Here is a 26,644-nt window from a genome sequence, read left to right as displayed (position 1 = left end):
CAAAAGCAATTGTTTGGGTAGCGTAACAGTTAACTGGCTTATAAGCTTTCACCACAAATTCATGAACCGAGCATGTAATTATTTCGTCTCTTATTTTTCGTTTATTATTCTATCCAGTAATTTACTCTAAAGTGTAGTTCATTGATTTGGGAATAACATTTATTCGCCTTCGTTTTATTTACAATAACAACAAATTAATTACTTTTGAAACGTAAATATAAGACATACAAAGCCTTCATACCAACAGTGCAAAATTTAAATCTCCAAATAAATAATATAATAAACAAATAACTACGATGAAAGACTGTTGTAGTAACAATGTTGTTATTTTTTTTTGTCTAATTTTAGACCTACTTCAACATCATATTGGTTATAAAAATCTGTCTTCTTTTTAATGGTTAAAAATGAATGGGTAGTCGTATAACTCCATTGAAAACTTCTCATTACATTGGAAGCGTTTATCAATTTAGTTTGCTTTTTTTAAAATATTTAGAAGGATTGATTAAGACTGCAGTGGTAACGTCACAACTGTGGTCTCTCTGTGGAACCAGAATCATTTTATCTCGTGCTGTAAAATTAGTTCATTTTGAACAAGTTGATATATTTTGTGATGATAATAACTGAGCAGTGAAAATTTTATTTATTAAAACACGGATTTTTCATTTTTCATATACAAATTTCAGTTTGTTAACTCTTAGCTACAACGTTAAAGAAACTTTCTTCAGCTATATAAAACAATATATTCATCTTTGGTATTCTTATCATCATTCAAAAGCAGTGTTTGTAATTGGTTCTTAAAGTCTGAAGGCAAAAAAGAAAATTTTATTTCAATACAGTGATTGGTCCTCATTTTAAGGGGGTGCGAACTGTAGTCACTATGACGCAACAATTCTAAATCGCGGTGAATAAAATAAATAAGTGGTTTAAACTAAAATATTACTTAAAAAAATTTGATGATTTAATGTTAGTAAATAACAAAGTATTTCTTTCTTGAAAGATTGGATGCAGTGTTTACATTGATGCTCCCACACCTACCCAAGTTGTTATAACTTCAATAAATCTTGTATTAGAACACATGATGCATTTTAAGTTGCCTCCATAACTTTTAGAACCTCTTTGAAGGGAATAGAAGCATTCTATAAAATCGAGTCAAAATATTTATGAAGTGACCAATTTAATCTTTATTTTTGATATACAGAAACAGAAAGAAAGAGCGTTAACTTTTCGAAAATCGTATGAAGTATGTAAAGGGGAAACTCAACAAAAAATATGTAATAACTACTTTAAAAAAATGACACTTGGTCAGTTTTCAGATTTAACCTTTTGAATAATTTCAAATAAATTACTTAAATATAAATAAAATAAAAGCTGTTCTAATATAAAATATACCTTTAAGCTGAGAAATCATATGTTTGAGTGTATTACGTTTCTTGTGCACAAATAAAAATACTATAATTTTGTGAAAGAAGTCTCATATATGAAAATAAACTAAAAATATATAAGAAAAGTTTTATTTCTCCAACTATTTTATATATGGATTAAATTCTTTCTACAGTTGTACCTCTTTCAGTGAGCACAATGCATAACGAGTGAAACAAAATGTAAATAAATGTATCTCTTAACGATCGATGTTTAGCATAATGACTGACGAAGAGACACTGCGACATCACATGTTGAACTCGCTTGTATCAGTCTGAATTGATTGTTGAGTATTTGAAGAGAACCTTTATATTTACATGGAAGAAGCGTTACAGTGACTCCATGAAGTTTGAGCAAGTGTCTGTGGTGAATCGCATATAAGCCAGTAACAGCGCTTCTGCCCGAACAGCTGTTTTAGCAAAATCGGTTTGTTACTGGACTGCTAACCTATCCTCACGCGTCTCAAACCTGCACATTTCTTTGGAACCTCAATCTGCAAAACTTTGACCACGATTACGGGGTAAGAAACATATATGCTGTTATACATCTGCATATAACAACGACATCTATATGTTCATGGAAGTACTTAACAAAAGTTACCAAACATAACCAAAGTTACTGAAGAACTCATGAAGTTGCATTGTGTAATGGAGGGAGATTTTGAAAGGATAAAAAGAAATATTAAACGCAACAGAGCAACGGCCTTCCAGTGAGATAAGGGAGGTGCTGACCATATGCTCAAACAAAATGCTCAATAACATTCATGCAAATCTTCACGATATTGGCCGGTATTTAGAATATCGTGAAGATATCGTAGAATATAATGTACTAATATGGGAAAGCATGGGGAATTATACCATATTATGTTAAGAAGCATTATCCTGACGAGGCAGCAAATATGCACGTTACAAATAGATTCAATGATAATGATGTATCTTATTTATCCAAATTTTGATGCGCATTCAAGTCAAATGTACTTGGATAATTTTATTGTAAAGAAAGCATTCATTATAAATAGTAACGGTTGATTTTTAAAATAATAGATGGGAAGTATTTCTTTCAGAATGGAACGCAGTATCCTATTTTACATGGAATTCCGTGAAAGAAAACATTTTCTCTTGTCTACTATTTTGCATTACGAATAAGTTTCGAAAGCAAATTATGCTTCTTAAGTGAGATTTCACTGTATTCCTTACTTCTCCCAGGTCAAGCAGTTCCTAATCAAACAACCAAACCAGAAATCAAAAAAATAATATATTTTTCTTATAAAAGCATCTTTTTACAAGAAAATCTGTGGAACTCCAATATTCCTTTATTTGTGCTCAGCACCATTCCTAAAATATTCTTCTAGAATTATTTTTAAGACGGAACAAAATTAGAAGTGAAGGATATCATCAATGTTTACGATCGCCTATCTCAGAACATTTCCAACTTTCTGAACAATTAAGTAGACCCCAATTTTTTACCATCGCCAAGAAGAAATAAGATCGAAAACATTCTTATTCGGTCGATTTATTAACCAAAAAAAAAGGAAATAGTTTCATAAACATAGAAAAGAAGAATTAGAATTCTTTCTTTCTGTTTATTTATTTCAAAGAAACTCTTTATTTTCATTCTGCACTGTACCGTTCCAAAATTCAATGATACACATAAATACAATTTGTTAAATGCACTGTTTTCTTCAGACTGTGGAAGATACTTAGTGTTATTTATCGATTCATCGCATCTAAATACATTTCTCTTTTTATTTCCATATTTCTTCTAGTAAGTCTATTATTTTGAAAATTTATTTGGAGTTCTGCCTTGGCAGTGCAAGAAAACTTTGCCGATAGAGTAACAAGAATTGTGAAAGGCAATGCAATTTATTGGAATATTACTTTAGGAAAAATAAACTTATGCTCTAGATATTTTCTTTAGAAATAAATTGTGTAATTACTGGATATAAATTCGAATGAGATATTTTAATGTATCTTTCTATGGGAAAAGGATTCTGAAAGGATTAAAATGGAAATTTGCATATTTTAGTCATTTGTATAAAAAATTATAAATATTGTATTTATGATAGTATCGACATTAAAATGAAATTGTTAAGAAACGAAGGAGAAATAGTAGAAGAGCTAATTCTGAACATGCTTCTTAATAATGTGTTATTCCCTCTTCCAGCATCAAAATTGTGGATTAAATCAAGCAGTTAAAGTCGCTGCTCATATTTGTATTTTCAGCATTTGTATTTGTATTTTCAGCATCTCCTTCTTGAGTGCTTCGTCTTTGTATTATCATGATGTACCTCAAATAAGAATTTTCGGATGCATTTTTACGCTTGAAAATTTGACATTAAACTACAATTCTTTTTATAAAACTCACATAGCAACTTTCATATATTAAATCTTTGGTGTTTTTATTTGTGCCATTTTATTTATCGCGTTTACTAGTGTTCAAATATTCAGACAGATAGAGTGGCAATACTCGGACGGATTTGCTTAAAAATATTATTCGGATCTAATCTACACTCTAGGTACTGAAACATTGTATAAAATTTTTTCAGTCTAGACCTTTAATTCTTGTTGTGTTCATTTGCTTTCAGACAGATATACAAACTCCTTGTGAGTGGATTTCAATCAAAATTTGATATAAATTTATAAATCTGGTATAAGGAACACTAGATTTATACCGTGTAGCTAAACCTGTTTTTGAATTATGGTCAGAGACTAAAAGGCATTGTAGTGAATAGCTTATAAGTCAGTTAACAACTGCGCTGCAAGAGCAATTGCTTTTGTATCGTGGTCATGTTACTGGACTGTGAACCATAAGGTCCCAGGTTCTATCCCCGTTCATCATATACCGCTACAGCATAATCTTAAAAATTCAGTTTGGAATCAGGTCAGAAAATCAAATGTTTTGATAATTGAAATATTTTTTCTTTTTATTGTTAGTATATGGGAAAGTAATGATAACTAATATCGTCAATCATTTTTAAATAATATGTTCTTAGATAAAGATTGCACAATAAAGAAATTTTAACCTTTCAGTCAAAGTTTTGCTTATTCTGTCATCCGAAATTTTAACATATTAATATTTTTCCCCTTTTCTTTTTTTTTTCTACTTAAAATATTTTATGCAAGATCAAGGACTATCATTCAAGGCATGCATCTTTTCTGACATTTTAGTCATTGTTATTTATGATATTTTAAACCAAATTAATTTCTAAAGTTTTATCTTAATTTAGCCCATAGTAATTTCATTTCTTAATCCAATTCCACTTTCTGTTTAATTAATTCAATTGAAGCTGTGTAAAAAGTACTGCGCAATCACTTCTACGTATCAAATGAAAGTGATACTTCCGTTGCCCTTCTCAAAGGTCACCACGTGTATTGAATTAGCGCATGGCCGGAAATCCGATGTTGTATAAGACTAGTGATCATTTGTTTCGCTCTCTTTACCTTCTATATTCCGGAACAATAAACAAATCCTTGTATGAAATAAATATAATACAACGAATCACTTTTCGAATTAGAAAGAATTTGACGTTTTTAGATATCATGTAACTTCTCTTTAATCGAAGAACTGACAAAGAGACTTTCGATAAACGGACTGCATTCAAAATTGGATAGAAATCAACAAATTTCATATAAAACCCACTTATCTATATTCATCTATCAAGTTCAAAGTATTTTCGAGTTGTGATCACACACAGACAGACAAGCATAATTCCAAAAATCTGTTTTTGATTTAAGGGAGGTTTGAAACACAAATATTTAACAAATTGTCGAGTTCGAAATTTTTGATGAGTACAGTATCTTCTCTTTGTATACAAAAAGAAAAAAGAAAATACTTGAAATGTAATTAAAGAATGAAATAAATCGGTGCCATTAAAAAATAAAAATAAGATAGAAAATAAGCGGAAGGCGTAATTTTCCATTAGACGCAACTATTTTATGCGTCATACAACGATATAAAAATTAGATTCATACCCCCCCCCCATTTCGTGCAGATTGCATATGAATGTATACTATTTTCATAAAATTTCTACTTTTAAAATTATTTTATCTTAATTGCTGACTTGTCTGTATCAAAATTATTTAAACATAATGTTATGGAAATTTTCTAAAATTCTGTTATGCATTTGTACGTATGTGTGTATAAAGTGAAAATTCCAACAATGCTTTATTCTACTCGAAAACACAAACATGAAAACCAAGAGCATTTCAATAACAAAACAAACTGTGATATAAAATTGTAAAATCTTTAATAAATAACCGTATTAGCAAAAAACAAGAGACTTCATTCGACAACTCACGTCTCTCGATTCGTCTGACTCTCTCACTGACTCAGTACTGACTTCTGCTCTGACTCTCGGCTTTTTATAATTGTCATGACAAGTAAAGAAGCTACTATAATAATCACCTAAAGTGGAGTTTTAATGGAAATTTCGATAAAATTCTTGTAGTTTCTAGAAATCTTTCTTTTTGCTCCTATAATCGCCAAATTCGTCGTCGGTCATCAAATAGTTGCCAAAGCAGAACATTATTGAGCCGGCATCTATTCAGCATTCGTTGGAGCCGTTTGTAAAATGTCTTCCCTACCCAGGAGACATCCCGCTCAGGAATACTGCAAGTTCGTAACATTAAAGAACCAAATACACTGAATTTTGTAAACCCACTAAAATATTGTAATGTTGTTTCGAGTTTTGAACAAAGAGTTATCAAGATTTTTTTTTTAATGAAGAAATAAATTTTCTTCAAGCAATTTTTAAAATTTAGCTTAATTTTAACCTCTCAAACAATTGAAATTTATCATCGATATTAAACATTTATCATATAATGGAAAAAAAAGCAGCTTTTATTTATATAAAAAATAGCTAATTTTAATATATTATCAGAAAATGGAAATTTTAGCGACGTTATATGCGTGATAAGAGCTAATTATAGGAAAATTTCGGAAAAAAAAACTCAATTAATTTTGAATGATTTGTTGTATTATAGACTTCATTACGAATCTTGCAGATTTCATTTTCTTTGTATCAAATTACTTGGTATTAAGAATATACAACTCATAAGAGTTGTACATTTCCGTAAAAGCGCAATGTATTTTTTCGAATGATAAAAATATAAAGCAACAACTATGCAGTCGGAAAGATTTTTTAAATCCAAATTTCTAATTCTTTTTTATGAGCAATGGAATCTTTTTCGAGTATTCCACAAAGCGATCATAAATCTTTTTCACAATACCAAGAGAATCCAAAGCTTCAATATTGATAAAAGCTATAAAAATTCTCATATACATTAGAAACTCAAGTGCAAAAGAGGAATGAAAGCTATATTCAATCTTCGTATTTAAGAGTGCTTTGAATTGATACTTATGAAACCTATAAATTTATACATCTGGGCGTCATTTAGAAGCAACTGAAATCTATAGCCTATTGTAGTTGTTTTCTTTTTTGATATTTTTTTTATCTCGGTTCTCATGCCTGGATAACTGAGGAATTCGCCCGTCGAATCTCAAGATACGGCGAAGAGGGATCTTATTTCCTTCTTTCTATTTTGGGCTTTATCACTACGAATCCCTTCAACCTTTCTGGAATGTTCTATTTTTCTCCCACGCTTATTGCATTCAAAAACACAAAGAGGGAAATCTACCTTAGAGGAATAAAAGTATGTGAGAATGAGAATTTTTAATGCTACGATTTCTTACTGTCCTATTCAGCTTTATAAACACAGAGAAAGAATCCCCAAACATATTCGTAAACGTGAAAGATAACTCTATATAGGATGTTAACATACGTGGTACAAAATGGATGTTACTGCTTGTTGTGGATGGTAACAATCAAATGTAAACAAGCCATTCAAACATTTCAAACTGCCTCATTGAATATTTTTAAACTGAACATATTAAACGCGTTACTTAAATAAATAAAGGAGCTGCAAAGTATTGTTAGAAATATTTGAGAGAGGGCTCGTTTGTCATTAAAAACTGTTTTCAGTCAAAGAACAGATGACGTAAAATAATTCAAGGTAATAGAAATTACTATTTAAAAGCAAATATAATCGAAGGAAAAAATAGGCTTGATTATCGCCAAGGTATTGGTAGGATTTGCTTGAGGTAATTGATCTTGATATCTTACAAAAGTATTATTTCACACAATGGCATGCATTTGCAATTTTATGAGAGACTGTAGTTTCTTAAAATAAAAAAAAAAACTTTTTTATTAATATCACTTTCTTTTTATTACATTCTTTTCAATTGTTTTTATAAACTTTTTAATAATTTGATTCAAAACATTCACCTGCCTTCTTCGTCAATGTTAAAGTTAAGAGTTAAAAAAAATGCTTTCTTCAGACAATAACTTTAGAAGTAAGATTTTCATTTCGTAGTATAAATACTTTGAAGCCATGTTTTTCAATCCTGTCAGGAATAAGGTAAAATTTAAAAAAAAATAATAATAATTTAATATTAATTGTCTAACAGCTCATAAAATTATACTTTTTAACTCTTTAAAATTGTTTTGGAAATTAAATAAAGCCAGGTAGGGAACTTATAATGGAATTTGTTACATAAAATTCTTTATACGTTTCTACTGAAGCGTTTTAAAAGTTTTACTTAACGTAAGAATAAGTTCATAAAAAATTCAATGCAAAATCAAAAGGTTTGTATATAATAACAATTTTTATGGGCTTCGAACTTCGAGTATAATTCGAAGCCATCGAGTTCCAAACATCGAGTATAATCTCCATAAATACACTTCCTACCGTCAGAGTTGATACGTCTCATATTTATAAATCCTCATATTTTGTGTTGATTGAAATTTAAATATTAAAAGAAAATAAGACAAATTATTCTCAATGAAGCAACCATCAAATAATTTATAAATTATTTAACGATTGCATTAAATAATTTACTAGACGCAATGTCTTTGCCATGAAATAATTGTTAAATGGAACGATGAACGTGATGTCTCATTTCATATCGATTTCCTAACCAAGCACTTGCGAATAAGTAACTTTCATTTCATAATTTGACTTCATGTATACTACTTAATAAGATAAAGAATCGTTTGGCGATGAAAGGCATCTAGCTACTATAGGAATAAAACAAGAAATTTGATTAACAGATTTATTTCTTCTTTAAGTGGCGCATGCTCTCTTTATTTTTTTTAATATTTATTAAATATGTCACAATCGCTACATAATAACTAATAACTGTTATGATTTTCTTGTGCTTTTAATATTACAAAGTTCTTCAGATAAGACATTATTTCAAAATATCAGTGCTGAAAAAAAGTTTTTCTTAAAATAAGAAAGATATCACGAAAAGCAAGTTCTACCACTTCTTTAATAGTCACCAAAATTAGGTTATAGAATTCCTGAAAATTGGTTTTTACGATCTGATAAGCTTCTGCAAAATGTTTTATTTATAGAAGAATTCATGTGACAGAAACCAATCTAATTTAAACTTTATACGGAGAAATTCAATTTCTTTGAAGTAAGGATATTATTTTGCAAACATGTGTATATATATATATATTTCAAATTATGGTGCTATTTCGGGGTAAACCATTAAAAATTAAATAAAAAAATCTCATTTATTCTTCCCTACAAAATAGCAATCTAAAATCAAAAATAGAATTTAGATTTCTTACCATTCCATAACTAAAATAAATATGGTTCTGACAGGTTTCTAGAAATGGCTTGAATGATTATGTAAAATGTACAATATCATATTTAAAAACATGATTATAGAAAGAATGTTTAAAGTCATGCTTTTAATTTGTTTTTCTCATTTACGATAATTTACAGCATTTATATAAAAAAAGATATAAATGATAAATATTTTATTAGTAAAGATATAAATGACTATTCATAAAATTTTTCAAAAATCAGTACTGATATGCATACCTTTATGTTCTCATACCGATTACATTTTAGCAGATACAACAGAATAAAAGAGTAAATACAAAACTAAATCTGTTTGCAAACCATTTTCGTAATTTCCGCTGTAAAATAAAGCAGGAGAGAAACATTTTACTCTCTCGCTTATTTATTTTGCACTCTGTACTTCTTACTATGATATAAATAAAACGTCCTTCCGTATTTTTGAAATGGCTGCTCAGATTCTTGAATGGTATTTCTTAAATATCCAGTATTAATAATCTTGTTTTAACTGTATCAGTAAAAGATTATTTTTCTTTGAAGTGGCAACCACAGAATTCATAAGGGGAGAAATGTTTAGTTTTTCCATATTTCAAACTTCCATATCTATCAAAAGGTACAATCAAAGAATATTTGATATACTTAGTAATCCATAAATCCTAAGAATAACTTCTCAGTTTTTCTCCATTTTTCAAAGCCTATCTTTTCGATATTTTCCTACCTTCACAAGAAAAAAAAGATTCAGACAGTATGCGAGATACTTAAGGTTTCATTGTATCATTCTTTTTGTCTGAAGCAAGAATAACAAAAATGGAATCACCATTCAACAACATAAGTTAATCCGAGCAGTAAATGTCAAATCTAATGCTAGCAAAATGCCATCAAAATGCATAGGTTTGCAGACAAATACTGGGATCTCTCATTTTAAGACATAATTTCTTCAATTCTTTAGTGTTAGAATTAAAGCCATATTAGAAGCTCTTGTATATCATATAATTTAGCATTTGAAACTTTTATCTTTAACATTTGTAATATTCAAGTGCATATATTGATGGAAATCCAGAGACATTCATTTGAAACAAAAGTTCCTTGTGATTCAAGAATTCGACAATGTATGGGATATTTAATTTAATTTCATAACATGATACATAAAATAATTTATATCGAAATTAACAGCTGTATTTTCCATATAAATATTTAAATTTTATTTATTTCCGATTAGATATTCGATATAAATATTTCGTATTTTAAGAACAGCTGTATTTTCTTTTGAAATTTCTGTGTGAAGCATCAATTCTTCTATACTATATAAATTCCGGTAATCCTTAAAAGGCAACCAAATAACTATAAATAAATCACTTACAGCATATTATGAGAAATATTATCCTTCAGCGTGAAAATCTCTAGCAGAAATTTTCTATTAGCAAAGAAATTTTTAAGGTTTCATTCTAATATCCATTTTTCAAATAAAAAGTTTAACTTTTGACCATTTCTAAATCTTTAAGGCTTTTTAAATTCTTGAACCCACCTAAATTTATACTTTTTTTGATCAAAGACAAAAGTGATTAAAATAATGTATTTTAATAAATAAATACCTGTAGCATTATTTAATGTATTGTTTTATATAATGAATAAAATTATGCATATTAGGCTTACGCAATGAAGTTCTAAGCCAACACGTCAGCTCTAAATTGTCACTCAATGAATTTCAAACGATGTTTATTATGTTCTTTGAATCCATAAATCTTTGTATTAACTAAAATAAAGAATCCAGGCTAGTTTATTTATTTCACGTATTTTACAAATTAATTTAAGTTACCATCATATATTTAAAAATCATTTCCTATTGAATATCGAATATTCGTCCAAAAAATAGATATCGTAAAAGTAAAATAACGAGAATACTGATTAAAAGAAAAATAAAATAATAAAATATAGCAGATTTATTGATGTAATGAAAGAAACAAAGTTTGAAACAAACCAGCTTTCCTAAATTACATCTAGAACATTCCTTATAATGGTTACAGAATTCTAAAACGATATAAATGATAAGATATGAATAAATAAATAATATAAATAACATTATAATTCATGGTGTATACATGACTAATATTTATAAGTCATAAATTTCGATTTCTGCATTTTAAGTGAAACAACAGCTTGAATAATAAATATTCCTAAAGCACCAGATATAAAGGATCGAACACCATCAAAATGATTTTACTCACGTTTTCCCGATATTTATTTCCGCTTCAGATAAGTCGGCTATTAATACATATTTCGGTATTCTAGATTATCATCGATAGGAATAATAAATGATATATTTGAAGCTATTTAGCATAATCGTTTGAAGTTTTCACGTAAGGAAATATTTATTGGCAATGTAAAATGCAAATTTAAGTTTTAATAAATCTCGCGAATGTATATAAATATATTTATTTTGTAAAAATTATGGAAACTAATTACTTGTATAATTTCTAATGTAATAATTTGTTTGTAGTGAATGCGTACATTAACAAGATGTATAATGTAAACATTAATACATCTTTAAATTTAAGGATTCATTTTGTTGCAAACTATTAAAAGTTATATTTCGATCATAATTCTTAGAAATGATTATTAATTTAGAATCTAGCATTCTCATAATTTACAAGTGACAGAATTTGAGGAAATAATTTAAATTTTATTTAACTTCCACAGTATAACATATAATACCCCGAATGCAATATGAAGCATTTCTAGGAATAATTAAGTACATACAAATAAAATCTAAGAATTATGGTGCCATTTTTATTTAATCTTTAGAGTGATCCAATGTCCCGTTCTGGACCTTCGATCGCTTGATTACTTTAAAGTTAAAACACATGTAGAGTTATTTTTTATTCTAACAACGTAGACAAATTTTTATTGAGATTGCAAATGCTAATTTTGGTTGAAAATTAAAGTTTTTGCATTGTCTTTTAAGAATTTTAAGAAATTTTGCTCATGAATCCGATCAGCAAATCATTATAAGTATTTAATTAGGAATGCAAAAGATTATAGACACTTATATATATTTATATGAGAATTAATGCATATTTAATTTCCAAATTATTTATGCAAAATTCTTATTTATTATTTAAGAAATCTTACTTCCCATGCCTTTTGAATTCACCAATACTGGACAACAATTTGTAGTATGATAAAGACGTACATGAAATTAAAGAGAGGGTGTCAAAAATTAAATATAAAATCCAAATTTATCTCAAACTTGTCTTCATTCTCAAACAATGAATGTCTTTTCAAATGTTGTTTTATGGAGAAAAAAATGGCGCAGCTGATATCGAAGCTTATGAAATGCCTGTCAATCTTTTATTCATTGAATAATTTTAACAGGTTATTTTTAGTTATCTTTTTTTCATTCTATTTCTTTTTGGAAAACTTCAGAATTTTGTTTGTGTTTGACAGCAAATAATAATATGTGAATTTCGGAAAATTTCTTATCAATAATTTCAAGATAAGTGAAGTTTAAGAAAAAGTGCAGATCGAAAGTTGAAGTGGTCAATTGAACAGATTTATTCAATGCCGCATAATGCCGTTCTTTTAACATTTTTATCGTTATTTGTGATGATTTTGATGCCAAAACCTTTTCTTAAATATCTGTTTTGAGAACCATTTATTCGAAAGCAAAATACATTTGCTTTTTTTTTGCCAAAAACTTCCAGTACCTTTGTTTATAGTAAACACAAAGAGGGATATAAGATATTTCTGAATGAAGTTGTTTGATATTAAATCAGCCCCAACTTCCCATTTGTCGTATGTATTGGATTGGAGTAGTTGGATTTTTAAATTTAGAAACTGAAATCAAACCATTCTTAAACCAAATATCTCTATGAAAAAATTTATGTAAAACACAAAATATATCAAATACTTCATGCAATATCTTGCTGAATGACATACCAGACGAAACCGCGTTTCCAGAATAAGTTCAATTTAAACAGATAGTAGATCAAACAAAACGGTAAGGCCGTTTATTGAATAATATTCAGAAAAGACTGACGCATATTTATTAAGTCATAGGTGATAATGCGTTTTTTTTTTTTTTTTTTTGGTGTGTGTGTGTGTGTGTGTGTGTGTGTGTGTGTGTTTCTACTTTAATTTTAAATGAATGCTTAGGATACATAGATATTATAATTCTTGAAATAGTCTGTTATCCTAAAAAATAATCCTTATACCAAATCATCAAGTGAAATGTCTTGCCATTTTTCTTTTCTTTATATAGCTATAAATGGAAACATTTACCATTTTTAATTAATATTTCTTCAACATTATTCTCCAATATTTTTAAAGTAGAACACCAACACTAGCTTTATAAATAGCTTCGACGTGCGCATTTCATAAATGAGTATCCAACTGAGTGATTTGCGTTTCAAACAAAAATATAGAAACTGAGATATGTGTTTCTTATATTACTAATGATACTTGAATAGAAAAAAATCCATTATAGCTCCAGAATGATTTATTGAAGAGCCCTTAGACATCCATTCTTTAAGATAACTGTTACCTAGAAGAAAGCCAAAATATTCGATGATGACAACCTCCCCCCCTGCCTCCGGCGCTCTGATAACAAGTGAGAGAAATGTTGCTTCGATATAACAGCGAATTGATGACTTTTCAGGGCAATATTCTTTTTTTTTATATTTTTGTTCTATATGCATTTTGCGAATTTTCCTTTTCTTTTGTAAAGCATAAACAAAGCAGTTCCTTCATAAAGAATTTAATTTCCTTATAGAAACCGTTGTAAAAAATCAGGGGGAAAAATCTTTTTCTAGAATTTTAATAATTGTTTAACATTAGTTTAGAATTCAGATATTTGTTTTTTACAAAGAATTTCACGATTATCTAATTCTTTGCATAAATTTGCGCTTTATTTTATCTCTTTTAAGAAATAAATGTGATTATTATTTATATGTAATAAATTCGTTAATAATAGCACTGATTTGTAGATAATTATTATAGCTGCATGTTCAGAAGAAATACTTGTATTTCAGTGTGATATTTTTTGCGGAATATAAAATATTTTAAAATTAAGGAATGCTGTATAATTCTGAAATATAATTATTTTAAATTTTTTTATCTATTCTGCCGGTTTTATCTATATTCGAATTTGAATCTAAAATGTTCTTCAAGATCACCAAAATTGTACTTATTAATTATTAAAAAATAACTCATATTCAAAATTATATATTAATCCTCTTTCATGAGAAACATTAGAGTGGTGGTTTGTATGGTCAAAAATTATTATTTTCAGTTTGATATATAAGAAGTTATCCCATGTTCTTTTGGCGATTTAAAAAAGTTTGAATATGTGGAAATAAAATTAGAAGTTTAGCATTCCAATAGTCTCTTCCCTAGAAATTAGGTCGTCTTGTGTCGTTGAAACCAACTATTAATTTTACACTATTTGCTTTTATTAATTTTGGATACTGTGATGAATTAGTACTCACAATCCAAAATCGAATGCTAGCGAATCTGCAAACTGACAATAGAATATTTTTTTATCGAAAATTAGATGTAAAAAGATTATAAAAATTGATTTATAAAAATTATAAACAATATTATTTTATTTATTATACAAATACAAAATCAATACGAAATAATGTTCTTATTTTGAAATAGTAAAATAAAAAAGTACGAGAAGTGCAGCTAAATAACCTGTAGGACCTGCGAGAGCGAAGAGAAGAATCCATCATTCAGGTTTTTGTTGATGACAAAACTACAGTTTTGACTATAAATAACTCATTTTGTTATCCATCATTCATGTAATAGAAACCGGAACATGTAAATACATTGCACACTTAAATATTGGCCATGTTCTTCACCTTATACTGAAATGCATTGGAGTCTAGAAGTTTTGATCACCCAAAATATTTTGCAACAATTTCAAATTCAGATATTCCAGTTTATCGAGAATAATTCGTCATGTTGTAGAGAAAGGCAACTAAAATAATAACAATAGCGTTTTTTCATAGATATTAGCAATTAATACTTTGTAAAAGACACAGATAAAGCATTAAAGTCAAAAAACAGAAATAAATTATTTTTATGACACCACGGTCATGCGATATCTGAAAGGTGCAAAATAAACACGTGCAAATCTCTTCAAATAATAACTCATCTGGTGCCATTATATTTTAGTGCACATTTTGCGCCACTTCAGGTTGACTAGTACAGATTAGGACACCTCTCTCAATTGAGTGCCAAGTCTGGATCACAGAATTCGTTCTTACACTAAACGTTAAGATACAATAACAATTAACAAAAATTTCTAACGTGGCAGAAGCGCCATCTATGGGCGTGAATCTGAAACAACACGAACGGGCTATTTTCATCCTCTCAAGGTTTCCATTCGGTTACCATCAATCTTACAATACATATTTATTTCTGGTGATAAAATGTAAGGCATATGTCATCAGTTAAGCGTCCGATACACGTACAGATACGAACATAAACGAAATCTTTCTGCAGAGCGATTTTGTTCCATAATTTGAGAGACTTGGTGTGAGGCCGGATCAGAGTTTTTTAAATTTACGGCATATAAACATGAACCCAATTTATGCTTAAGAGAATGACATTATTCCACAAAATGATTGTCCTGTTCCCAAGAATATTTGAGGCAGGAAATTGCATTAGAATAACGAGCTTGATTTTCTTGAGAATAAATTATTTTCTGTGCTGACTTGATTAAACATTTTTAAGTAACAAAAATTTGATTTGAACCAAAATGTCTATAATTTTCTCATATTTAGATTTTATTGAAAGCAAGTAAAATTTTTAAGAGATAAACCTATAAATCTTTTAATACCTGCTAGTTACATTCGGTTGCATAGTGACAAATTCACCACGAGATAAAAGAAAAAAAATTACTCAACCTCAATGGCCAGATTATTTTATACAAAACCTTTTTCCAAGGTTTTTCTTTAATTAAATTTGTAAAAAATTGACTAAATATTTAACTCCTTTAGTTAAATTCTAAAAATAATGTAACAAGGCTAAAATATTTTTTTATTTGACATGCTGAAATTAAATTTTTAATCACTAAGGGATTACAATTAAATTTTCTCTCATCTCACAGGTCCTTTAATAAAGATTTGTTTGCATTAGTGTTACATTTTCTTTTGGTTTTAATTTTCTGGTATGTGCTAAGAAGCGAGTGAAATTATAAAATAATTTTATTTGCTTAATGAATTAGTTAATTAATAAGTTAGCGAATTTAATCGTTTTATCTTTGCGTTTTTCACCTTTATTCCCATAAGCGAGACGAAATTGTCAGTAAAATTAAATGAATATAAAATGCAGCTTGAAGAACCTTTAACTCAATCGATTTTTTTATAAATTAAACAATAAAGGAAATTTCATATTTGAACTCTTTTGAATTCTTTCCTCTAGAGATACTAAACGAACCATAAATTAAAAAAAATATTAATATATTAAATAGCAAACTTATTTTGTTTTAATAATAACTGGGATTAAAAAAAATTTGGGAAGTTATGTCGTAGAACAAACCAACCAATTGATACTTTTATGTTAATGGATATTATAATGGTATCAATTTATCAATCAATATTTTAATATTTCTTAAAAGAAATCTCTTACTGCAGTTCATTCACACACATTTTTCCCCACTCTTAAAACATACCTTAGATATTTAATTGCTGCTCATACAACGTGTGTGATAACCGAAACAACTGTAAATGTTTCCTCATACAGCATGTGTATGATAATACCGCCGAAGGTTATTGGTTGGTACCCAACTCTCTGTTTGATGATTGATGTACGTAAACAAGTGTGAATATAGTTATTGGTTTAGTTTTTCATCTTTACGTCTTTGATTTTAAGTAATTACTGTTTTACTGCCTGGTTTTAAAAATATCACACAAAGAAAAAATATTAAATTTGTTGTATTAAATATGTTATTATTATTGTTGAGTATGTTTTGTGAATATGTTCGCACATGTACAATTATTTTGAGAATTTATATAAAGTATTTTAAATTAATTCTCCCAAACCATTGCTGGCCTCTAGCGATATTTGACTGAATAGAGGTGCGGCTATTAAAAGTGTAACATCATTTGCGAAAAATAATGAAAATTTCTCAGCAAATTTTATTTTATTGCACAAGTGGATTAAAAACACTGATCAATGGACATACAGCTTCAACCCTAGAAATAAGAAAAGTCACACTGTGCTATATCTGGTGAATACGGAGTTTCTACATCCATGTTTATTTAATTTTTGGTCATGAGTAACAATGGCACTTTTAGAAGGCGCGTTATCGTGGAATAAAGCAAATAATTTATCTCTGTACTAAGCAAATTGTTTCCGACGAATTACTTCATTCTAATGCAAAAAAAAAAAAAAAAAAAAAAAAAAAAATACATATGATATTCTTTATTAGTAATCAATTAGGCAAATCGCGTCGGTAATCTAATAAAATATCAAAATAGTTGTGCTCTTGAGCCACTTTTTACAGGTCTGTCTATTACTTGCTTAAATTTTAAATCGCCATTCATTTTATCATTGAATTATTTCTGTTTCAAAAGCCTAGATGTAATTGTATTACCTGTAACAAAGCATTTTAAAATGGAATCTCTTTAAAATAATCATCGCTTGAGATACTTGAAGACTTTATAGTTTTTGGGACTGATGTCAACACAAATCTAAATGATCTCACAGAATTGCTTGACAAGGAATAAAAGACATATTAATGTGTTTTTAATTGAAAACTAGAGATAATATCTCGAATTGGTTCAGAGATGAGATTTCAATTTAAATTATCTGATTAAATAGGCATGTTGATTAATAGGTGCATTGGACTATCTAACTTAGAGTAATTGATTTATGATGGATTCAATACATTTTATAAAGATTATTTTGTATTTGATTATTTAGCGTTGTTTTTTAGCTATTTACATTATTACAAAAGATTTTGTGGATGTGTTTTTGTTAAATATTTTTTATCCCATTGTGATCTCAAAATATTTTCCTTTACATTTGACAGTTAAAAAAAATCGGCAGTGTTCAATTTCTTATCTAAATAAAAGCAAATTCATTTTCAAATGATAGAATGAAGCATAAAAATCATTCAATAAAAGTTATTAATAAATAATCAATTAATAGTATGTATTAATAAATAATTAATAGTATGTATTAATAAATAATTAATAAAATGCATTAATAAATAATTAATAAAATTATCTAATAAATTAAGCGATTTGCCAGAGGTTTTTGTTTATATGATTTAAATAAATATTGATGATTTAAATGAAAATTTGTATTTATGATTTAAATTCCAATACTTTTCTCTTATGATATATTTTTTTAATTTTAAAATCTACTATTTCTCAAGTTCATTATCAGAGACACTGATATTCAATCAAAATTGAATTCAGCTATTAATTCACTGATAATTATGTTAAGAAAATTTTGAAATAGTGCATTATGAAGAAAAGATAAATTGGTTTATTCAATCATAGTATTTAAATCTATTTCTGAGAATCATTTACAAATGATTCAAAAACTGCTTTCAAATTCTTTATATCATCAAATATATTTTCAAATTTGATATTTTTCTGTAGCAAAATATTCTAAATTTTTATTACTTATAATTTTAACTATATAAGGTGGCAAAGATATAACATAGACTTTTCGAATCGATACCTGCTTCGATACCTGTCACAATTTAGTTTATTTAAATGTAGTCCCGTTTTAATATTATAACTGAATCCTCTGGGATGGTACTTGCTCTATTTTTTCCCGTGGTCAAATGACGAGGGTGACACTTGAGTTGGCACGCATTTCTCGAAATTTCAATACATGCAGCCTAAAGAACTTTTGATCATCGACAATTATGTACACGTGATGAATATCTTCGAAACCATCCTCTGTGACGAAATCACTGCTCCTCACCACGGATACAGATTTCATTTTAAAGACAAGGATGACAAACTTTTCTTAAATAAATGAACTTTCAGAAAAGGAAAAAAAAAATATCATTGTTAATTGATTAATGAAGTAAATCCATATCTTTAATATTAGTTTTTACAAAAAAGCTAGAATAATTCAAAACGAAATTTATTATAAAATGTATTAGAACATTTTTGTTATTTAGACATATATTACTATTATATTGGCTATTTATAGAATGCAGATTTTTTTAGATATTTATGGAAGAGAATGTATTAAGGAATTATAAAAACAATTAATGCAAATCATGAAACGTTTTTTCAACCAGCTGCTTAACAAAAGTTTACTTCATATTAAATTGCATTGATTAAATACATTTATTATGTGAGGACCTTATTATTAAATTATTTATTTACCCATTAATTATTTATTACCATCATATAAATTTATATCTATTTCGCAAATATCAATGCAAAGATAATTGCTTTCAAATATCTTTTCATTGACTTTCCGAAATTTTTATAATTTAAAATAATCTTATAAATATATGTTTGCAAGTCAGTTTTACTAAACAATTATTTAACAAAACAAAATAAATGTCTGATTTGTGTGTTATTTTTTAAAATGAAAAGAAAAACAAGGAATTTTAAAAACGATTGCACAAATTCAATAAATTAGCTTCACATTTAAAATAGATTATTTTAGTTGCCAAACAGCTTAAATAAATAGTTTAATTAAATATTCAGAATAAGTGAAAATTCAGTTGAGGAAACAGTTTTGACAAAACATTTGCAAAGTCTGCCTGCTAACAAATTAAAGAAATCAAAATGTCTTTTCATCTATTTGAGTGAAATCGATGCCAGTAGAAAATTGCTAAACTTGAAATTCCATTATTCAATATTTTTAAATTTGCAGATAATAGACAATTCTGTTAAATATTAGTAGAGAGAAAAGTCTACATTCAAAAGAAAGATAGATGAGACTCAATGAGGCTTTGTTTGTTTATTCTATACAACCAAATTTATCTATATCAATCTCTGTTCGTTAGAGACCAAAGTTCTCGATTTGAGTTAATGAGAAATAAAGTACATAAATAAATATAGTATCTCAGTAAACTGGTTTTCATGCCTCTCACGATAAATGATGTGCTTTAAGGCAAAAATCAATAGAAGCAGCTATATCCTCTCATTTATAACTAATCCAATCTAAATCTAATACCCAAATCTTCATTAATCACGGAATCATTAATTTATCTAAGAGCAAACACGTTTTAATTAATTAGAAATGAAGATGCAAATCAGTTAGCCACACAAAATGAAGATTTTTAATACTTTGGGAAATATCGGCGAATCGCGTAAGTGGCTGTTGTAAGCATGGAATATAATGAATAAATCAATCTGTCAATGAATAGGAAGTTTAGTTCAAGAAATCCGAAAAGTTTTCTGGCTTCTCATGAATAAAATGATTATTTTCGACATGTTAGGTTTTGAGAAAGCACATCAATAACAGCGTTTAATTTCCCTTTTATTTTCAATGGGTGTCAACGTCAATGGATAGGAAAATTAACTCAAGAAATGTGATACATTTTTACAGAATTCCCTTCTCTTTTACTTTGTTAGTTTGGAAACTAATTTCGATTTCTGGAAAAATTTCGAATATTTAAATTGGAGTTTTAAAGATCCCAAGCTGCGTATACATGATTGTAGTTAAGCAGATACTCCCGGTTCTCTTTCAAATTTACAGCCTAAATTTAATACACAAGCAATTCATCTGAAATTTCTATCCATTTCAAAATCCAAAACTTTAACTTAAAGATACTTTTTTTTCTATAATATCTCCTATCTTACTCTTTCAACCAGTAGTAAACATTTTTTATTCAACAATTTTTCTTTATACATATCTTTACAATCCCATTTCTTGATGTTTTTTAGGAAATCAACATGTCAATCATGAAAAAGATAAAATAAGAAGTATTTTAAAAAGTAATCCTTGCTGAAGGGATTAAAGAAATGCGCTCTAGAGCAACTCCGATTCTTCTTTGAGAAACATATCTTGAAAGTCATCTATTTTTTTCAGAATGAAAACTATTCTTATCCATAGAATAATGCATTTTAAATGATTGAGTAAAGTTAAATTAATAATGATTATGCAAAAACTGAATTTTAAACATTTAATTCTAAAATATTTCGAAACCTCTGCGTGAAGGAAATTAATATTTTCATGTGCAAAGTATAAAACTAATAAAATTAATGCTAAATCCTCAACTTTAATTTATTTAAAATGTGCATTTCGTTGCACACATTTAGAAATGTATTTAATGCTTTTTTTCATTTCACACTTTTATTTAACTTTATATTTTTCATATTTGTAATGATGGAATTTCTTAATGCTTTATTTTGTTACTGATTTTTACTATGCAAGGCTTTAGAAATTCCGTGAACTTGTGTGTTCTGTATGGTAATAATACACTAATTTTATATTTTTAAAATTTAATCATTAGTTGAATTATTAATTTGATTAAATTGCATAAGATTGGTGCGATCTGGTAGTGGATTTTATAAAGTGGTACATTTGTACTATTTATAATAAAGAACAGGCGACTTCCTGCATCCAACTCATTCTCCTTTTATGATTCGATGTTAAATTAGCGAAATAAAAATTTTGCACATTAAAATGGCTAATATTATTGTTGGCATTAGAAATTTTTTGTTAAAGCAATCCAATAAATCATTTGATATTGTATACTACAGAACCAAATAATTTGTCATTAAAATAAGTTATATCTTGAGATCATATATTATATATTCTACCCATACTCATTAAATTCTTATAATCAGCAAAGTTTTTGATGGATCTAGAATAGCTGAGCGGCTAATTCTGAAAGAACTCTATTGAATTATAACATTATGTACAACTGTGTCAAGAATTTCAACATAAAAGGAATATATATCGTTACAATATGATATTGTCAAAAACAAACAGTTTTTATCGTCTAAAATAGGTAAAGTACAGTACTCTTGAAACACGTTTCGATGGAACTGCTTAGAAAGCTGAAATATTATTTAAAATTTCCACAATCAATTTTATTAGTTATTCTTACAAAGTGAAATTTATCCTTGAAAGATAATTTGACAAAATATGCCCCATCATTAAGACAAGAATGATTGTGTCAAAGTTTCATTTTGTGATATCTTTTAAAAATGAAGGTTGATGGCGGGACCCAGTCAATTATTGTGTATATTTTGGTTGTAAGCTATTGCATAAAATAATAACTGGTTAAATCCATTCTGGGGCTGTGATTGAAGTGGAAAACTATCAAGGAATTTCATTATGGGGAATACAGGGAAACATCGATTTTGCGATTCTTCTCGGAAATGGAGATTTCTTTGATAGATCATTAATGATGTCTTATATCAATGATCTAAGATTGATATCAATGATCTAAGATTGATATCAATGATCTAAGATTGTGATCATTGATCTAATGATTTCTTAGATCATTAATGATGTTTTTGAAGTTCATGAGCTTTCACATAAAATAAGAATGTGGTCTTCCCAAAACATTTCTTATATTCTCTAATAAAGGTGATTTTGTGTTTTAAAAGCGTTTTTTCTCAACTGATTGACAGAGAATTGCAATTGCAGTAACAAAAATAGCACACTAAATGCGATAAACTGATAGATGTTCAACCCCTTGCTGGATTTGCCTAAATGTTTAATAAGTATCATCACTATAGATGATAAATCTGTATACAGAATTTTATCCTTCTATTTCGCTTTATTTTGTAACTATTGTGTTTACTTATATTTGACAACCGGACTAGTGGACTTCCTGTGAATAGACTTTGCATAAAATTTGACTGCAAAACCACAAATTTTGCGTAAAGATTATATACCAAATTTCATCCATCTGGTGCAAAGTGTATTTCAGTTAGCTTTGTCACAGACAGACAGATATTTAAAAAAAAAAAAAATTCGTTTTCCGAACTCAGGTAGGTGTAAAATGCGAAGATTCATCAAAACCTTGAATTAGGATTTTTTATTATTATTTTCTCTATACTTCATATACGAAAAAGTAAAGTAAAATGGTGAAATTGGGGGAATGGTTAGTCTGCAGAGCTCTATCAATATTTACACTTATGAGAAAGAATAGTGAAGTGATATTTTTTAAATTTCTCTCTGAGAATGTTATTGAGAATGTTCAGCAGTTAATTATTGAAGATGCATCACTGCATCGTGAGCATTTATACGAAAAAAAAAAATTGATGAAATCAGTATCTTAAAGTGATTGGGACTTGGGGACCGGTAATTTAAATATATAACTTATAAGCTTAAAATAAAAAAGTAGTTGATAATTAAAATTGAAAAAAAAAATATTTTTACTACAATAAAAGCATTAATTTTTTGAAAATTGTTTTTTTAATTATATCTTATTTTTGGTGGAATCAAACATTTATAGTTCAAACTGCAAAATAGTTTTATTGTTCTGAAGCCTAATCACAATGTTAAGTTTTATAAATTTTAATTAATGCATTTATTTTCAAAAATTTTGCAACATTTCTTCACCCCCTCTGAAATACAAGAAAACATAATTAGCTCCTTAATCCTTTTCATTTCTGATATTTGCATAAATTAAAAGATTGATATTATTTTAAACAGCACTTTTTTATATTACAAAATTCTGTAAAAAAGTCTAATTTATATTAATGGTAACTTCACTCAATACTTCAGAATTTCCATTTTAAACTTTGTTCTTAAATTTTAAGAAAATACCATTGAAAGAAGTCTAATACTATTTTAATTAATTCTGGAATCAGTAAAACATTGACAAATTACAATTCATCCCATATGCATTCGCCACACGTGCCAGAATTGAAAATGTGTTCAAGGAATCTTCGTTGTTATTCAAGTGCGGCCAGCAACCCCAGGATTTTGTAGAAAATATTACCATAAAGCGTTTTGTGCGAGAACACAGATAAGACTTCGAAACTATTCGCAGTGGCCTGATAGTTAGAGATAGTTCTATTGAAAGGCAGTTAGATTAATTAGCTCTCCTCAACTATTTCTCCATTCTAATTTAGAGATCGAATGATAAAAGCTGTTCGAAATCCGTGTTAACAGATTTTGCAGGTCCGCATATAATCTTACTAGGGAACGTTTCATTGATTTATATTCATAGTTGAATTTAAACATTTATACAGGAATAATTTCATGTTATTTTAGAAGAATTGTAAATATTTAATTAATTTTTATCTTTTGTGAATAATTTTTTATATGACAAGAATATTGCAGAAAATTATTTATTACTTCTTATGTTATAAAAACTTTTATTCCTATTGTGCAACCATAGGGTTTTACTAACCATGTCTTCTTTCATTAATTATCATCATATGATTACAATCGACTGAAGAAATAAAAAGATTTACAAGAAGATTTGGAACCCATAGGTAGCAACCGAATAGAAGTTGACATTTGTTTGTGTAGTACAGGTACTTTTGTTTCACTGCATTTCCAGCGATTAATTGTAAAACATATCTTAATTATTGGATCTTCGATTAATCGTCAAAGATGCCATGCTTATTGGACCATCGATTAATCATGAAAGATGCCATGCTTATTGGACCATCGATTAATCATGAAAGATGCCATGCTTATTGGACCATCATTTAATCGTAAAAGATGTCATGCTTATTGGAATCAGCGATTAATCGTAAAAGATGTCATGCTTATTGGAACCAGCGATTAATCGTAAAAGATGTCATGCTTATTGGAACCAGCGATTAACCGTCAAAGATGTCATGCTTATTGGAGCCATCGATTAATCGTCAAAGATGCCATGCTTATTGGAACTAGCGATTAATCGTCAAAGATGCCATGCTTATTGGAACTAGCGATTAATCGTCAAAGATGCCATGCTTATTTTAACTAGCGATTAATCGTCAAAGATGCCATGCTTATTGGACCATAGATTAATCGTCAAAAACGTTGTGTTTCTCTGTTGAATATATACGACCGTGACATGCGGTTAAACCTATTGTCATACTTCAATTGAATTAATTTCTTAAATCCAAAGTTGCGGTTGCTTTTGGAGATTATTTAGAAATTGGTCTCCAGAGAGTTCATTTTATGTCATACAAGTGTGTCCGTCCTTCTTCTCAGGTTGAATTGCAGTAAAGGCTAGAAAATATCAAGACTAGTAGTTTAAAACGTTTCCATTTTGATTTAATCACTTTCAATATACGTCTTCTTATTCATCTCTGCCCCTCGACATACGAACTTTTCCTTGGTGAAAGCAAATGCTCTAATTATTGCCTAAAAGTTCTTTTGGCACAACCGCTCCGCTTCTTTTCACTGTATTAAATCTGTTTTTGCTACTTTTTTATTTATTCAGTTGGCCAAAGAAAGTCACATAGAGCAAGATTAGGTGAATAAGTCAGGTATTCTTTAACAGGGATTCTGTGCCTAGTCAAAAAGAACAGATTTGCATGAATGGGCTTTGGCTTTTACATGAATGGGCTTTCCAAGAATTAGGTAGTTTCTTATGTTTCATCTGTTCGCGGAGTCTAGAATGGATCCTTGAATATGAATGTATGTTACTCAAAAAGCCAATTAACATGTGCAATCCTTATGATGTAGTGGAATCATGGTTTTGAATCTTTTTACGTGATTTTTTTTACTAAGATACTTGCATGTAATAGCGGTTTTGCAATCATATGTCAAAAGATGTTAAAAAATTAAGAGATTCGAATCTCTTCTATAAAACAATGAAAGATTTTCGCAACTCAGGCATATAAAAATAAAATTGCAACAAAGAAATATAATATTGCAAAATATTCTCCAAAATGTTTTTAAAATTAGAGAATATACAGTATTTTAATAAAATGAATACTAATAAAAAAATTAAATTAAAAGTTTTAAACTGGTAACAAAAAACTTTCTTTCAGTCATTTACTCTGAAATTCAAGTGAAACATATTATTTTTAATTTAAAATGTAATGAAATTGTGAAAAGTTCTTTTTCAAACTATATTTATTTTCTGAAATGTAACTAGCTGCTAAATTTGATAGCTGTAGAATTCGACGATCTACCCTGTAAAGTATGTTGCCTTTTACAGTCAGTATGATAATCTTTAACGTAACTTTAACCTATGTCATAAAAATCTTATTTTTTTACATTTTATTACTTTTCCAAAGAAAATCGGGCTCCCTTTCAATTCTCAGAAATTCAAATTCCATTTTTTTTTTTGTTATTGTTATTTAGCATACTCTATTTAGCATGATAACAGATTTGTGTAGAAACTAGCGAATCTTTATAGATTCTGTAAATTCAGAACAGCGCTCTGATATTTTAAGAAACGTTCTGTTTCAAATTTTTTAAAGTTTTTCAATGTTTGCCATACACTTGCTGAACCTGGTCACCGGTCATCATCAGTCTCTTCTCGGCTCTCTTTAAACATTTTAAACCATCTTGCGTATGTGACAAACACTCATCTTCCTACACTTACTTTAAAACAAAAGATTCATTCAGGAATATCCGAAATTTAAAGTGAAATGCCGAGTTAACAAGCTGTTCTTTCTCAATACTTATAATTTTTCAGCCTCGTGTACATGAATGAACCACTTTTTAATTAAAAG

Source organism: Argiope bruennichi, chromosome 3, assembly GCF_947563725.1.
Source record: "Argiope bruennichi chromosome 3, qqArgBrue1.1, whole genome shotgun sequence".
In the NCBI taxonomy this organism is placed as follows: domain Eukaryota; kingdom Metazoa; phylum Arthropoda; class Arachnida; order Araneae; family Araneidae; genus Argiope; species Argiope bruennichi.
Note: the sequence above shows the minus strand (reverse complement) of the source record.